Source organism: Pleurodeles waltl, chromosome 10 (genome assembly GCF_031143425.1).
Source record: "Pleurodeles waltl isolate 20211129_DDA chromosome 10, aPleWal1.hap1.20221129, whole genome shotgun sequence".
NCBI lineage: Eukaryota > Metazoa > Chordata > Amphibia > Caudata > Salamandridae > Pleurodeles > Pleurodeles waltl.
The window spans coordinates 416787254-416804090 of NC_090449.1; positions in this window are offsets into that span (position 1 = coordinate 416787254).

Consider the following 16837-nt stretch of genomic DNA (forward strand, 5'->3'; position numbering starts at 1 on the left):
TCAGCACCACACAGCTGGCAACTGCCTTTACTGTATGCACATATTTCTTGCCTTGCGCTTGACTGGGATATTTGGATCCATTTTGCAAGGGAGCAAGAACCGCTCTCGCCATTTATAACAATTTCATGCAGAACAAATACAGCAGCTCCACTTCTAAAGGAGCAAGCGATCTGCAGCCGGGGCCTTGAGTGTCACATGGGGGAGGTTAGCATGTCAAAGGGTCTCAGTCCAACAAAAATAACACAGGATTAGCATAATAGCATTTTCCGTTACCAAAGACAAGGCACTAAGGGCCAGATGTAGTAAGCCGTTTGCATGTCACAAACTGCAAAAATCGCAGTTTGCGGCATGCAAACGGCCGAACGCGATGCACATTCACAAATTGCGAGTCGGAACCAACTCCCAATTTGTGAATGCGACTCGCAAATAGGAAGGGGTGTTCCCTTCCTATTTGCGACTCGCATCGCAATTCAGACTTGCTTTGTGACCGCGAATGCGGTCGCAAAGCAACTCGCAGTTACCACCAGTGTCACACTGGTGGTAACTCATTCGCAAAAGGGAAGGGGTCCATATGGGACCCCTTCCCCTTTGTGAATGTCGAGAAAAATATTTTTTCAGAGCAGGCAGTGGTCCAAATGGTTTCTGTATTTTTTTCATTTTGCAACTCGTTTTCCTTAAAGGAAAACGGGCTGCAAAATGAAGAAAAAAAACTGCTTTTTTTAAAAAGCAGTCACAGACATGGAGGTCTGCTGACTTCAGCAGGCCACCATCCCTGTGAGTGCAGGGACTCGCTATGGGGTCGCAAAATGCGACCCACCTCATGAATATTGATGAGATGGGTCTTTGCGACCCCATAGCGAGTCGCAGAAGGTGTCTGAGACACCATTCTGCGTCAGTTTTTGCGACTTGCAAATTGCGAGTCGCTCAGACTCGCAATTTGCAAGTCGCAAAAACGGATTTTGCTACATCTGGCCCTAAATCACACATGCTTGAATCCACTCCTACTGCATGACGAATGGGAAAGGGGTGGGATCTATGCCTGTTAATGACAGATGGTTGCTCTTACGCAAAGCACTCCTGCATATAACCCAACTATATAACTGGAAGCAACACTGTGTGAACTTTTAGCAAAATGTATACACAGCAAGAGACATCATAGAAGTGAATAGAAAAATACCACCTGAACATCTCACTGTAGCAGAGATACATTGGAAACCTTTAGCACATAAGCAATACCACAAAACTTGCTAAAACTGTTAATTTTGCATGATTTACGTGGTGTGATAACTGTACAAATGAGGCCTTAGAACTTCAGTGTGATGACCAAATCTTGACATCTCTTTACTAGGCCGGGCGGAACTCACAGAATTTCACTCCACGGAATTTTGCAGAGTTATATAAAACTCAACAAGATTCTGTGGAGTTTCACCAACAGGGGGAGAAAGCATATTTTGCTGCTCTTGCGCCAGTTTTAGCGCTAGTAGCACATTCCCTACTTAAAGATCAGAGCGAATGGCACCACGCTACTTTCAAGTTGATAGTCCTGCTGCTCGTGTAGGAAATCTATTCAGGAATCAGTCCTCTGACCACTCGTGATAGAAAACAATTCGCTAAAATACTCCAATTACATTCTTGGAATTAAAATTCTGCCCAGACCTTCTCTTTACATAAGACAGGTAAACAAAATTTGGGCATGGCCATAGACACCTCTGGTAACAAGGCCTTAGAAAAATGTAATTTACTCTGGCGTAATTAGAGTAACATCAGCAATTTTGCGTAACCCCTATGCAAAACCATTACGTCATTTTGCATAATTATGCACCATTTACTTAAAAAAATTACCAGAACTGGGCAATTTTGGGTAAAACTGTACTGCCAAGGCACAGGAACAACAAAATGCAAGCGCTTTTTGTTTGCATTGATTTTGTTTTTTTTGTACTTTTTTTGGTGTAATGCCTCTTTGTGTCAAAGATGACAAAATAACGCATTTGGTGCGAAACTATAGTGAGATGACAGATTTGAATATCACATAATTTCATGTAATTTTGCCCAATTTTCTCTAATTTCACACAGCTAAGCAAAAGCTAATTACACAAATTATGACGCCCCCCACATTACCCAACCCCACATCGCACCTCCAGGGACGGCTCCTCTGCTATGGCAGAGGACAGTCGCCCCCCTGGGTGCAGCAGCAGCTGCAAAACATTTACAGTAAAAACATAATAAACTATGTTTATTATGTTTTTACTGCAAAAGGGGCAGGGCCAGTGCGCATGTATGTTTGGCCAGCTGACTCGGACTGGCCAAACATACATGCGCAGTAGGCTCTGTCCAACCCGGCAACGCAGTGCTGGATTGGATGGAGCCGGCAGAGGCTCTCAATCTGCCTCGGAGCACCCAGCCAGGGCACTCTGTCCAGTCCTACAGTTGCTTTTGTGCTGCCAGCACGGGTGGCTTGCTGGCTTTCTGCCTGCCCCCCTGCATGAGATGGGGTTTATCTGTAAAGACTTTTAAGTTTTAAGTAGAGCTTACTGCACTGCTCATTGTTTCCAACTGACAAGTCTATGGTTCGCCATCTGGGTTTATCATGCACAGCTTTCTCTTGCCTTGCTAGAACCTGTAAACTCACTGACACGAAGAAGCCCTGTGCTCCTGCACTACCTTTTCAAAGCCTTCCCACTTGCACAGGTCAGCTGTGCTCAGAACAAGTCCATCAGCGGCATGCTGGCGATGTCTTAAAATTGTGGGATTTGTTTCTGGATGGTGAGCTACTGAATTTCCAAACCCTTATGGCAGACTACCATCTTCACCCCGGTCACATTTTTTCTTACAACCACCTTAAACTATCATTAAATGCCCTATTTCATGACTGCCTAGCACTAACCCTACATGAGGTGTGCTAGAAGCTCTACACCATAGGAACTGGTAGCAAACTGATAAAATGGGTGTACAGATCTTTCCTGCAGCATTGAGACCACCCCAGGTCTTCTCATCATACTACCTGGGTGATTGATGTGGCCAAGCCTCTGCAAGATACGGACTTGACTAAAATAATGTACTTTCCCCACAAATTATCTGACGTCTGTCACTTTAAGTACACTCATAGAGCTTCCTTGGGAATGCATTCCAGCCGTTGCTTGCCATTGGCTTTGTGGTTTGTAACTCACATTTCGTTGCTTTGAATTGGCTGACTTTATTTGTTTTAGGCCATTCAGCTTGAGTTCATCCCTTCCCTTGCCCAAATCTTATTTACAGTATCCTTCCGAGTGCTTCCTTTCTGTAAAGAGGCCTGTAAATCTTATTCTTATATCATCACATTTGGTGTGCGTTCAAAGAACAAGGTCAAATGTCAGGCGCTGTCTTCGGTGTGTAGTGTTTACTTTTCTTTCTCTGACTTTAAAGTGAGAGGATTTATGCAACAATCTTGCTGGATACTGGGGTTAGGAAACAGTTTTTTTTAATCACATGACAACATTTGAATAAACTTCAGAATATATCAGAATTAGGAATACAAATGAAGCACATTTTTGTTAATTCTGAACTGTGCTGGAAACAAATACCTTATATGATTAAAAAAAATCATTGCATTAGGTGATGCAATTTCCACACATTGTCTGTGCACTGTATGGTATTATTTGCAAAGCTGTATATCTGTGCAATGTAATGGTCATTTCAATCGAAAGCGAGTTGTCTGTAATGGCAATGGGTTAACACACCATGCATACTCCACTCCACTCAACTCTGCTCTGGAGCACTCCACAGCACTGCACACTAGTCTGCATCACTCCACTTTACACCACTCCATGCCACTACATTGTGGGCCTCTGCACTCTTCTCTGTACTACTGCATTCTGCACCAATACACTCTATTCTACTGCACTTTATACCACTATACTCTGCATAACTGCACTCTACGCCACTGCACTTTACAGCACTGTACTCTGCTCTGCACAACTCTACACTACTCCACTCTGCACCACTCTATGCCACTTGAGTTTACTCTGCACTCTATGCCACTGCAACACTCTACACTACTGCACTCTATTGTATGCCACTCTACGCTGCTGCACTCTACGCCAATGCACTCTAAGCCACTGCCCTCTACTCTGCAACACAGTAACCTATGCCACTGCTCTGTGCCACTCTACACCACTGCACTGACACTCTAGTCTGCAACATTGCACTCTCTCCGCCACTGTACTCTACACCACTCTACTCTGTACTACTGCACTCTATGCCACTGCACTCTATGTGATTGCACTCTATGTCACTCTAGTCTGCATCACTCCACTCTAAGCTACTGCACTCTACAGTACTATACACTACTCTGCACTGCACCACTCTACGCTACTCCACTCACTGCCTCTCTATTGTATGCCACTCTATTCCACTGCACTCTACTCTGCCCCCACGCCATGCCACTGTACTCTGAACAACTGCACTTTACCCTACTGCACTCTACTCTGCACCACTGTGCTCTACGCCACTGCTCCTATGCCACTCTAATCACTATGCCACTAACTTTTAGCCACGCTGAACAGCAGCCACTCTGGTGTATAACATGGCTAAAACACAGTGGCAAAGCCAGTAGCTCTTGCGTAGACGAGACCTATTGGCTTTGCCAATCTTTGATAGTACTATGAGGTACTGAGGTCCCTGAAAGAACTGTGAATTTGTATGTCCTTATTTTAAACATGCATTACACACATCATAATATAGGTTGCTACAAAATGGGCAAATTCATTTTGGTTAAATATAAGAAAGTCCTTCTAAAATACAGATTTGAATAATACAGTTTATACCTTGTACTAAAATGTTTATTAACAGTCCAATAAAACCTTACAGTACCTCTCTAAAAGAAAATATATTTGTCATCATAACTTCAAGTGACTCCTTTGACTAACATCAACTCAGGTTTCCAAGCCCCTTTGCAGTTGCAGATTTACCAGTTGAGCACATGTTTTGTATTTCTTTAGTGAAGGAGACACCCTGGCAAGAAGTCTTTTTCTTATCTATCTGCCCCTCCCTCCCTCAGAGCACAGGAGACTTCCTGCCTTTCAATCTAGCTGGGGAAACTGATCTGTCCTAATTACATTTTGTCCTTTAAAGGTGAAAGGACAAATGCTGTCCGTTAAGTCTTTCATCATGGACAACAGACACCAGGGTGAAATTACGGGCAGTCCATGAAAATTACCGATGGGTGGTCACCCTAAGCTGAGAGTCATTTGCTGAGTTTTTAAAATGACTTGTGACTTAGAGCAAGCTGCCACCCGGCGTGCATGAAAGTTGTGACAAGCTCGGCCTTCCAGTCTCAGGATTCCCACGTCACAGGTTTCCTGAACTAATCTACCGTCGCTCTTTTGCTGTTTATGTTAGTAAATACCATGAGAGCAACGCAATGATTGGCTGTGTCAGGTACTGACAGTGCTAATTAAATGACTTGGGCTCCTAAGAATGCGCATGCCGGAGAGAATTCAAGTATGCAGGTCGGGCTGGTCACAGCAAGGCACCTGTCCAACCCGACATGTGCATTTGACTGCAAGGCCCAGCTGAACAGGACTGTGTCAATCACTCCACTAAGCTCCACTCATGCAAAAGGCACACTCTTCCTAGGCCATGCCAAAGTAAAAGTGGTGCACTGCAGCCAGAGAAACATGGAATCAATCAAAACATTCAATATGTGGCCCGGGGGCAAGAAAAGAAACAAGTGACAACGCCCGCACCCCATTACAAAAACTGCACCTGAACCCCTCCTATAAGAGTGAGTAGGTTTTTGTCAGAAAAGAAGCTAAATGCACAATGGAAAGAGGAACCTAGCGCCTAAGCCATTTGAAAACTGCAGAAAGGTGCACCAATATTTTCTGGTTATCGTCATAAATACTGGGATCACAGACGACATGCACAGGGTCACATGCTGATGATCAGGGGTTCCAGGTGCGACCTCTAGTCACCCCTAAATGATGCTCATAACATTAAGGTGCGAAATCAGGCATGGAGAAACACCTGATTGTAGCAAAGCTCACATTTAGGAGCAAACACATTTAGGTGCAAAATCACCCTTGGTGCAACATCAACAAAATAGTGAAAACACTTCTAGGAACAAAAAGCACATTTAGGTGCAAAGATACATTTAGACGTTTAGGTGTAAAACCAACCCTGGTGCGATGTTAATAGGTGTGTGGAAACAGTTGTGAATGCAAAGAACAATTCAGAAGCAAATGTCTTGTTTAGGTGTTCAGACACGTGGTAAATCATTAAGGTTGCAAGATCTGTAAAAGCATGCTATCATAGTTAGGTGCAAAACCACACAAGACAGAGATGAAATGTGGTTGCAAGGTTACGCCAGGTATAAAAGGTGTGCATTATTTTGACATCACATTTGGTTGATAGCACACTGAGGTGCAAAATAACCCTTGGTGCAACAGAGCAAAAATGCATTTATGTGCAAAACTGTAGCTGGTGTAGCATTAACGGAATTGTGGAAACTCCATCACAGTGCACGGATGCTTTGATTCGCAATCTATGCAATGCGATGGAAAGCACTCTTCAGACAAGTGGGCTAACACTCTTATTAGCCAATAGGTAACTGTGAGATGTAAATACACCTAGTCTTATCCAGAATGTGTATTGTGCTTTCTTCAAGTAATGGATCGGAGTGTTAGAAATTGGGTCTCTAATTGGCAGAGGTATGCACCCTGTCCAAGTAGGGACCACAATCCTAGTCAGGGTAATTGAGATCTACAACCTAAATTAACCTGCTCACCCTCTAGTAGCTTGACACAGAGCAGTCAGGCTTAACTTAAGAGGTAATGTGTAAAGTATTTGTGCAACACTTAAATTACAGTAACACAGTAAAAACACCAGGAATAGACCCCCCAAAAAGACCCCACACCAGTTTAGAAACATCTAGAAGATTCTTATGAGTAAAACAAGACCAAAACAACATAAATCTAATAAGTAGAACTCAATATATGGATTTTAATGAATATACTGCAATGTAGCGCTTAGAATCAATAGCGCTAAAAGTTTACTTGAGGTTGCGCTAAACTGGGGTAAATCCAAAGTTAAGGCCTACCGCAATGGCGTGCAGGCAGGCAATGGGACACACCTAGAGCCAGCTGAAAAGTTCCTTGGATGGTGTGTTGTGTCGACATCGAGGAGGCGATGAGAAGGTGATGCGTTGGTTCTGATCAGCGCTGTCCAGGGGATGCGATGTCATGGAGTCACGCATTTGTAGAAGCAATGTCCTCGAGGTGACACGTTGAACCCCTTGTAATAAAGGCAATGCGTCGTCATCGAGCCACACAGCTGGTGACGTAAAGGCGATGCACCGGGGCTGGTTGTGATGCGTTGACCCTGAGCCACACGGTCGGCAATACAAAGTCCTCGACCCCAGTGGCAGCAGTGATGCTTGGCATCGAGGGAGGATGTGGCAATTGCGGTCCGTGCAACATTCTTGATGCATTGATTTTTGCAGAACAAACAGCTGCAGAGTCCCCTTCCAAGGCCCAGAACTGGATTGGCATCCCTTAGCAAGATAGAACTCACAGTTGGCAGAGTGCAGCAGATGAAGCAGAATTGGAGAAAGTCTTTGATGGCCCTGAGACTTCAGAACAGGAGGTAAGCCAGCAATCCCCAGGAGTCACTTGGTTCTTGTGAGGATGTAGGGACTTAAGTCCAGTCCTTCTCACTCCCAGGCAACAGGCAGCAGGCCAACACAGCAAGACTGTTTTGCAGAGTGGCAGTCCCTTTTAGCAGCACAGCAGTCACAGTTAAGACTTTGAAGTGGGGGAGACTTCAAAGGGAGGCTAATGTGGTGCAGAAGGTCCCTTCTCTTCCTTTCCTGGCTCCAGCAACTCTACAGGGCATTATGCAGCGCTTTGTGTGGGGACAGGCACAGCATTGTTCAGGTTTAAGTGTCAGCTCCTCCTTCCCATTGAGCCCAGGAAGGCCCATGAAGCTAGTGACGGTCCATCAGGATGTAAATGTCACACCCCACCTCCCTTTGTGTGTCACTGTCTAAATGGAAGGCACAAAGCCAAGCTGTCACCTACTGCAGACATGAATTCAGAGACAGGCAGAGGCACATAACTGTTAAAGTAAGAAGATGCCAATGTTCTAAAAATTGCATTTTTCGACTTAAGTTGTGATTTTAAATTATGAGTCCAGAGACACCAAACTCCAAATTTCTATCTTTTCCCAATTGGACATTACACCCAAAGACTGTTTCGAGGTAATCCCAATGTTAACCTATGGGAGAAACAGGCATTGCAGTAGTGAAAAAGGAATTTAATAGCTTTTCACTACCAGGACATGTTAAACTTAAAAGTATAGGCTCCACTTTTTAAATACACTGCTAGGGCCTACCTCAGGGGTGATTTACATTTAATAAAAAGGAAGGTTTGGGCCTCACAAGTAAGTGCACTTGCTGAGTTGAAATGGCATTATAAAACTGCACACACAGGCTCTGCAGTGGCAGGCCTGAGACATGTTTAATGGGCTACTGCAGTGGGGGCACAATCAGTGCTGCAGGCCCACTAGTAGCATTTAATTTACAAGCCCTTGGCACGTGTAAGGCATTTTATGAGAGGCTTACAAGTAAATTGAATATGCCAATTGTGGATAAGCCAATATCACCATGTTTAGAGTACAGAGCACCTGCATATTAACACCGGTTAGCAGTAGTAAAGCACACAGAATACTAAAGCCAAAACAAAATGAAGTCAGCAAAACAGGAGGTCAGAAGGCAAAAGGTCAGGGGAAACCACGCCAAGGATGCCAGGACTGACACTGATCAAAACAAACTCATGCCTGCAGGAGGCCAGGCCGAAGCTCTTTTTTGAGCACATTTTTGGTGGAGAAGAGGTGAGCTCTGGCAAGCAGCTATAGCTGTCTGAAGCTGGACCTAACTAGGAGAGTATATGGAGAGCACAAATGTAATCACTAAATTTTCATTCTGACGTTCTGAGCTGCTTGATTTCACTTCTCTCCAGGACTTACCAGCCAGTGTGACAAAGACTTAGGCCAAAGCCAAGCCCAGTAAGATTTATCATCTCTCGGGTACTAGGTGAAAGAAGGGAATTAATTTGAAAGTAGATTATATAAATTGGGTTTCTGGTTGGCAAAGGTATGCACTGTTTACAAACAGGAAGCACAATCCTAGTCAGAGTAAGCCGCAAACACACCCTACATTAACCTGTGCTCATCCCCCGGTAGCTTGGCACAAAACACTCAGGCTTAACTTGAGATGCGTTGTGTTAAGTATTTTTGCAACACTTCAAACAGTAAAACAGTGAAAACACTACAGAAAAAGATACTACACCTGGTTAGTACAATAGAGCTTAATTTAATGAACAAAACATGACTGAAATCCAAAAAGTAAAACTTGGGATATGAATTTTGAAAGAATAAACAGAAATGTAGTGCTTAAAAGCATAAAAGGCCAACCAGGGGTATCTGGTCACGCTAGAGCAGGTCAAACCTGGAAGTTCAGACTAACTGTGTTAGAGTGCAGGTCGGACAAGGGACCAGTCTTGGGCCGCTGCAACAGTAGTGGAGAAGTGTAATTTTGGTTATACCATTGGAGGTTACAGAAATCATATAAACATGTAGCCGATATCATACATATTGTGTGTCTCAAGATTGCCAATGTATACTGAAGCACTAAAACGTATTATTGAAGGTGCATTTATAGTAGAAGACTAGAGATTTATATATGTGTGTGTTCTAATGCTTAACATGCACGTGTCGTTCTCATTCATAGTAACACCTATTCATTCTGAGTTATATCGCTATGTCTGAAGCTTACATATATACTCATGTTTCATTTATAATTGTTGCATTTATTCTGCACTTATAATCATGTGTTCTGCATGTGCACTGACTGCTCTATTAAATTAGCGTAACCAAAGTCCATAATCATTTGACTTATTGTGTGTTATCTTCAATGTGAATGTTTGTTTGCACTGCAATGTTCTTTTCCTTGCAGGTGCATTTGTGTGATTTCATAGTTAGTCAAAGGCATATTCTGTATTAGAGACCGTGAAGTTTAGAAGGATACTCTAGCAAGGACGAGAGGCACTAACAAACCAAGAAGAAAAGAGTCCTGTATCAGGAGCAGGATGACACTCAAGATTGTCCTGATGTTCAAACCATGGAATGAGAGAATCAAATGAAGTTGCCAATTTCAACTGTGGGAAGACTGAAAACTACTGATGTTGATGATGTCGATTTCTTGAAGGCTCTGTAGTTTAAATAGTATCCACACTGTTAATTGAGAGCAAACTCCCTTCAGATTATGAGGGGTACAGACCTCTCTTCCTTTTTTCTCTTTTTTGTTTTTGTTTTTGCATGAATCTTTTTATTGTTTATTGATAATAACAGAACATAATATTGCAGTAATGTCATTACTTATAACAGAAAAGCTCAGTAGTCACATATCATGGGAGGTGCATTAGAATCATTATGGTTGGTATAGTGAATAATAACTAGGCTAGTACGAGGAGCTGGTGTATTGGCTACCACAGCATGTGAACTACATATTACATTCAGTGGTGTCTATGGAGGCTTCAACATTAAAGACCTGTGCATTAAAGGGTAAACTACATGTGTTAGAGTATAAACCTTAAAGTATTCAGCAACTCTATTGCTCCCCTAAATGACAGTGAGAATGACTATGGATTTGTGTGTAAATGCGGATTCTAGGGCAATGTTAAGCAAAACAGTAACATACAACAACAAAGGAATTCAATGGAGTAAGGAGTCCAAAACAAGCAATTCAGTGCTCTGGTATGCAAGGAGTTCCCCGGCAAGATTGCGGGTATAGCCGCACATAAAGTGATTAACTCGTGTCTAAATATGCAGCGCCACCACTGAACCAATCCGGATCCTTGTGTTAAAGTGTAATAAATGAGCAAATCGCCAATGACACTTGCAGCACATTGAAAGAAGACTATGGCTGCTGGGCTGCTGAAAGTCATTGAGTTGCTGCAATGAGGTCCGTGACCGTTTCCGGAGTACGTAAAGATGTCAACATCGTTTCCCAGCCATCAAAGATGGGATATTTACATAGGCCAATTGTGTCCTCTCATCTCAGCACCACCCCCTCAGCCTCTGCCCATGTCAGGAAGGAGTGTTTTCAGGCCAACACAGTTGGTGCTTCGGCAGCCTTCCATCTCCGGGTTCTCAGCCGTTTGGCTGTTGAAAGCCCAAGGTCTAGGAATCGGGCGGTGGCCTTGCAGTTCGTACTTCTAGGAAATAGGCCTAACACGCAAGCCTCCCATGTATGTGACAGTGAGCGCGACGTGCATGTCGACAGACAGGCCACAACAGCGTCCCAGTAATTATATAAGAGGGGGCAAGACCATATCATGTGGAGGACATGCGCATTTATGTGTTTGCAACGGGGACAGGCTGCATCAATGCGGCACAAGTATCTATTAATGCGGGCCGGTGTAAGATATTCTCTATGAATAATGTATAATTCTATAAGTCAGAATCTGGAGTTGCAGGGAATAGTTGTGTGGCTGGACAGGACCGATCTCCTTTGCGCATCTGTGAAGGGAGTGCCCTAGTCCCCCTCCCATGCCGTGCGCAGTGCACCGTGATCATGCTGTGTGTGAGTCCGAAGCACGGCTGTGAACCATCTAATCAGATGTCTGCCCTGCCCCATAACCTGTACATATTGTATTAGCAAATGAGTTGAAGGTTCGGTTATTAGGTCCCCCATCTACTTGATAATGACCTCAACAACAAGTTATATAACAGCAACTGTCCCACCAGGAGACCCGTTTCAGCCACCAAAGTAGGAAACGGAGTCAGTTTGCCATTGCTATAAAGGTCGCCTAGCGTATATATTTCTACAGCATGCCACGGACGGAGCTCAATGATAGATGTGACTACACGGCCACGAGGTGTACCCAGCAGCGCCAAGGCCGGGGCGAACGGGATGGTCCCCTTCGTACGTTGTAGGCACCTGCAGTAACAACGATGGGCCACATTAAAGAAAAGCTCCTCAGGTGGCGCTGAGTGTGTAAATGGAGGGAAAAGGTGCGTTAGTCACGCAAGTGTCCAGGGCTCGGAGGTGGTCGCCGTGTCAGAGAGATTAAGTTCCGCTAGCCATCGGAACACCCACTGAAGCTGCGAAGCCAAATAATAATGTTCCAGGTTCAGTCCCGAAAGGCCAACGTGCTCCAAAGGTAAGTAGAGTTTTTTCAATGCTACTCTGCAGCAACCCTTATTCCAGATAAACTTGCGCAATCTGGGTTCCAGTTCCCTAAAAAGACAAACTGGGATATAGTATGGGAGATTGGAGAAATAGTATAATAATCGCGGTAGCACGATCATCTACAGGAGGGCAACCCGGCATGCAACCGAAAGCGGCAGCAATTGCCAGAAGGTAATTTGGGAGCAGATGGATGTCGCTGCCCTTCCAAGATTTCCATCATATAGATCCTCCTTCCGATGATTTATTTGGATGCCTAAGTACCAGAACGTCCATGGCTGCCAAGGGACATCAATGTCAGAAAGGCACAACTCCGGATTTGGAAGTTCTGTGTCGAAGAGGAAAAGGCATGATTTCGCCCAGTTGACATGCAGGCCCGAGAGAGTTGCAAAGCAGTGCAGAATAATCCCAATCGCCGAAGGGATATTAGCAATGTCTCTAAAGGAATAGGAGATCATCAGCATATAGTGATACAGTATGTAAACCGTTACCCAGCGGAATACTCCAGTGGAGGCCCCGGCTGCGCAGTTCTACAGCCAACGGCTCCATCGCTAGGGAGAACAGTAACAGGGAAAGGGGGCAGCCCTGTCTCATGTCTCTGTGCACTTCACCGGGGTCCGAAATGTTCCCACCCATCTTGACCTGAATCCTAGGGCAGGTATATAAAAGTTTAACCATTCGCAAGAAATGTGGGCCAAGGCCGAACCATCGTAAAGCTTCAGAAAGATACGGCTACTCCCGTGAATCAAAGGCCTTTTCAAAGTCAAGGACCAGATACCCCGCTCGTGGCCAGTCTTGTGTCGAGTATCGTGTGATACGGAATAGGCGTCTGATATTGTGAGAAGTATCTCTTGCGGGTACAAATCTATTTTGATCAGTGTGAACCAGGTCCAAGACCAGGGGTGCCAAGCGTGTCGCCAAAACCTTAGCTAGAATTTTATATTCAGTATTGAGCATCGCCAGTGGTCTATAGGAGCCAAGTTCCGATGGGTCCCTGCCTGGCTTAGGGAGCGATACCAGCAGCGCCTCTCTGTGCGATACCAACAGAGATGCCCCCTGTATAGATTCCTCGTATAAACAAAGGAGGTGAGGCGCAAGGGTTGAAGAGAAGGTTTTGTATACTGCCCTGGATCTCGGAAAGCGTCAGCGGTTCCTCCAGGTCCTCCCTTTGAGCATCGGTTAAGCAGGGCAGGGTGACTGATAAGAAAAAATCCTGGCAGGTTCGTAGGTTCAGCGGTGCAGCAGAGCTGTAGAGTATGCTGTAGTATTGTGTAAACTCAGAATGGATCTCTGAAGGGGTGCAAAGTACACTTCCGGTCACTGAGCGAATCTCCACAACCGGACCCTGGTCTTGCTCCCGCTGGGTCAGCCAGGCTAAAAGCCTGCCCGAATTATCAGCAGAAGCATGTGTGCACACAGAGTGGGCCGCATAATTTAAGCAGCGTAGCCGCTTTAACAGGGATATATGTTCAACTCGGTCTGATGATAATTGCGCCATCCCTGTAGGACTTTGAGTAGCATCCTGCTCAAGTTGCAGCAAAGTCTGTTCCACCTGTGTGAGAGCACTTTCAACAGAGCGTCGCAGATTCCACTGCGTACCCGTGCAATGGCCCCTAACGAAGACCTTAAATGCATCTCACTCAATCAAACCGGAGCACGCCGTGCCTGTGTTATGTTCGAAATATTCGGGGATTGCCCCATCCAACGACTCTCTAAATGCTGCATCCTCCAGGAGCTCAGGTCGGAGCCTCCAGGTAGGTATACTTGAGGGAGAGATGTCCCATTCCAGTCGCATGAGCTGTGGGTTGTGATCCGAATGAGTACAACCCAAATAATCCGTATCCAACACTGCAGGATAAAAATTAGTTGTGCATAGAAGTCTATCAAGACGAACATGCAATTGATGCGGGCGGAGTAGTATGAGTAGACACTGGCGGTAGCGCCAAATGTCCAGCAGGCACCAATTCTGGAGCCAGGTGTTTAGCATGCATGCAGCAACCACAGTAGGCGCCGTGGGCAATGGTGGGAAGGATCAGTACAAGTCGGGATCCAGCACACTATTAAAGTCCCCTCCCCAATAACCAAGGGTAACCACTCCATCTCAAAAGCTGACTGGACAGGGAGTGGAGGAAGGAGGCTTGAGCCGAGTTTGGTGCATATATGGAGCCCAACACCAGGGCTCGGCCCGTAAGTTGCCCCCACACCAAGGCATAGCACCCCTGCTTGTCAACAATTTGATCCTCTGCTACAAAGGGGATGCCCGCCTGATCGAAAACCAATGCACCTCTGGCGTAGGAAGAGTAACCTGTTGCATAGAGCTGTCCCCTCCATCGCCGCTGCAAGCGAGGTACCTCAGGCTGTGCCAGATGTGTTTCTTGCAAGAAATCTGTGTATTAAGTGTCTTTTGAGATATGAGTATATGGAATATCTGCACGCATGCGTGTGTATACCGCGCACATTCCATGTAAGAGCGGAGTATGAGTTCACGGCGGGTCATGGTAACGAAAGTGACTAAACAGCTGAGTGTCACGTATGTGAGAAGCTGTATAGATAACAGCAGGGCTCCAGCAAATCAGTGAGCTGAGAAGTTCCGGACTCCATTCCAAAACTAACAAAAAAAATAGCATTAGAGCAGAGGGACAACTGGTATCTGCACAAACCGAGCAACCTGTAGAGTCAACAAAACAGGTATGAACAACAAGTCTCCACTATTAGGAGAGTGAGGTAGGCCAGGTAAGTTGTAGGTGATCGTAAGGTAGAGCAGGTTCCCCGGATAATATGAATGGAGGGGGGCCAATAGATGTGAAGCAAGTAAATGCATGAGGGATACTGGAGTGTGAAACACCCCACAGGGAGCTCCCACTGGTGCCCAAGGACGTCAAGAACCGTTTCATAGCAGTCAGAGTCTCCCTTGGGCCATGAAGTAGGTAGTACAGAAAACATTTCCAACTATAGAAATTGAGGTGAGAACAAGGATATCTCCACTTCTGAAACAACAGGGAGTACATTAATAGCTGCTGCCGACTGCAGCGCTCCGGAATGATCTGCTCCAGATCAGGGACATGCTTCACCTTCCTCGGGCGGCTGTTCGATTTCTGGGGTTTTGTCTCTTGCGGGAGCGGCTGGCCCTGTGTTATTGGTGGATCCGTCTCTGGGTCTCGTCCACTGATACGACCAGTAGATTCCAGGCACCTCCATACCCGACTCTGGTGTGTTAAAAAATTGAGACTTGTTCTCGGCTGTTATGCGAAGTTTGGGTGGGAATAAGAGGGAGTATGTGAGGTCAAGGGCCCGGAGCTTACGTTTTAAAAGGCAGTTATGAGGCGCGTTCTCTTTGTACAGCCAAAGTATAATCAGGAAACAGCATGACCTGGGCATTGTCCACTCGGATCGGGGGCGACGATCTGACCATCCGGAGGATAATGTCTCTGCATAATGAAGTAGACAGAGCAGAAATGGACGTGGTCCGCTCCCTGGTAGGGATCCTATGCGCACGCTCCACTGAAAAGAAAGGCGTCAAGGATCCCTTTGGTACCAGCCCTCGAAGCCAGGATTCAGAGCAGGCGACCACATTCTGGCCTTCCACACCTTCCGGAAGGCCTATGACCCGAATGTTGTTCCTCCTGGTGCGGCACTCAGCGTCCTCAACACGGTATTCCAGCTTACCTATTCGGATCAGAGCATCCTGCAGCGAAGACTCCAGTCGAGACGTCTTGGGCGCCAGCTCACCAAGCCGGACCTTGAGTGTGCATGTTATGTCCGCTAGTTTGCGGTGGCCCGCATGCAGCAAGGTGAGGTCGCTGGTCACCTTATCTATTTTGCCATCCAGAGATGCGCTGGCTTGCTCCAAAGAAGCGCCTATGCGCTTCACCGCTCACAACACAGCGTCCAACTTGTGACTATACTGAGGTAGTGCTTCCGATGAGGACTTAACACCTGTTCCAGAGCGGAGGCGGCCAGTGCCCGCCATATTTGTGGCAAGGAAATTATGTCTGCTGCTGCAGGGCGTCACTGTAGGCATAAGCCAAGGCTCAGCAAACGTGGTCAAGGGGGGCCCACTTGCACGCGTCGCCTGAAGGGAGGACGTGGCAGCACGAGCAGCCCCCACCCGCGTCTCGTCTGCGCCACTAGGTAGGTCAAACCGCATACAGACCCGTAGGAGGCTGGCAAGGTGACCAGTCAACGTAGCACGTCTGGGTGCCTCCAGGCAGAAGTTTAAGTCGTCTGCTCTCCGGTCCACTAAACAATGGTAGGCAGCCAGGAGGTCAACAAGGAGCCCCCCCCATGCAGGGCACAGTCGTCAACAGAGTCGGGTGTCGGCGATAAGCGTAGGAGCAAGATAGGCCTGCTTGCTTGCACATCAAAGACAGTGGGGCGCAGCAGCACGAGCAGCCTCTCTGCCTAACACAGCACTGTCCCAAAGGGCATTTGCTCCAGGTGTCTGTGGCATGCGATCGCGCCAACACTCGCCAACAGCCTCAGGGTGTCCAGGATATGGAGAGGTAGGGCCACGTTCCACTTAGCTTGCATGTAGAGTCACAGCAAGTCCCAGGACTGCCCCAGATCACCAGAGGTCAGCGAGCAGCAGACGCGCACCGGCGTTCCCAGGTTAAT